We start from the raw sequence: 1,780 nt of genomic DNA on the forward strand, positions 1-1,780 counted from the left end.
TCCTGTTAAAATTTACAGCCTTGGAAACCCACAACAGGGTCGCTATGAGTCAGAACCGACTCCAAGGTACATAACAACAACAACAACATAGTCAAAATATTGAGAGATATAAGGAACATTAAAAATAGGTGGAAGGAATACAAAGAGACTATATCAAAATGAATTGTCAATGTTCAACTATTTCAGCAGATAGCATGTGTTCAAGAACAGATGGTATTGAAAGCAAAAATCCATGCTGCACTAAGAAATTGGGAAAAACTAATTTCCCAAAATTGACAGAATACTAATTGAAATATTTCAACAAACCAGTACAGAACTCAATGTGTTCTCTCATCTATGCTAAGAAGTTTGGCTAAACAACAGAGAGAGATCCATATTTGTGCCCATTCCAAAGAAAGGTGATCCCTCAAAATGCAGATTATTGATATCAGTATAATATCACAGGAAAATAATATTTTGCTAAAAATAATTCAAAGATCATTGTAATAATACATAGAAAGTGATCAGCCAGAAATTCAAGCTAGATTCAGAACTGGACATGGAATGAGGGGTATACATTGATGACATCAAATGGATATTGGTTGAAAGCAGAGAAAACTGGGAAAATGTTCATCTGTATTTTATTGACTATGCAAAGAAATTCAACTATGTGGACCATAGCAAAGTATGATAACATTGAGGAGAATAGGAATTCTAGAAGACTTAATTGTGCTCATGTGGGATGTATATGTAGTCCAAGAGGCAATCATTCATACAGAACGAGGGAATACTACATGTTTAAAAATCAGTTAACTTATGCACCAGCATTTTATGCTTTTACCATAATGATTCAATCAGTTTGCTATGTGTCTTAGGCTGGGTTCTCTGGAGAAATGAAACCACTGAAACTTACATATGTATCTTTATAAAGAGGAGTTTTTATCAAGGAAATGTTTCACAATTGTAGAAGTTGGAGAGCTAAAGTCCTGGTCAGATAAATCAAGATCAACAGACAGACAGATAATAAAGCAGGCCACTATTTCAAGTCAAGAGAAATAGAAGTTGAAGAAGGAGCAAGAAGATGTAAGATCCAGACTCAGTAGAAAGCAAGCAAGCTTTGCCTGAGTATTCATTACACTGGAAACAAGCCATACCTCCTTCTATTTTAGCAGTATTGAGAGATTTGTCTTCCAGCTCACTGGTTCTGGCTTTCATCTCTTCAATTCTGCTTCTTTCCCCTTTCAGTGTATTGTCCATTTCTGATATTTTATTATTAATCATCTGGACCTCTTTTTTGTAGGTTTTGAATTGTTTCCAATGTTGTATTGATCTTATTTGATTGCTCTTGTACTTTTCTGACTTCTTCCTTGTTTTCCTCCAACTCTTCTCAGAGCATTTGAATTTGTTTACATATAATTCTCCTGAATTCCTTCTCAGGCAAATCCACAACCTGCTCTTCCTCTTCTGGGGAGCCTTTGTCTTTCTGCAGCTCATTTGTCTCAGATACTCTTTTCTGGTTTTGGACATGTTTCGTTGTGGGTTTTTTGGTAATTTGCAGTACCTATGTGGGTTTTTTAAATGCTTAAATGGATGTTTGTTACTGTGTTATTAAGTTTACTGGGTGTCTCCTGGTTGATATGATCAGGAGATAGACTTCCATTTTCACACGTAATGCTTACCAGTTATTATTGGCTCTTGTGTCAATGGTAGAATATTATGGAGTATGTTTGTAGCTTGGCTATATGGCCATGATTGCTGTATCTTCCTGGGTAACATAGGGAGAAAAAGCTCCCACTTCCAG

This window comes from Chrysochloris asiatica, unplaced genomic scaffold, assembly GCF_000296735.1.
Source record: "Chrysochloris asiatica unplaced genomic scaffold, ChrAsi1.0 scaffold00063, whole genome shotgun sequence".
NCBI classification, from domain to species: Eukaryota; Metazoa; Chordata; class Mammalia; order Afrosoricida; family Chrysochloridae; genus Chrysochloris; species Chrysochloris asiatica.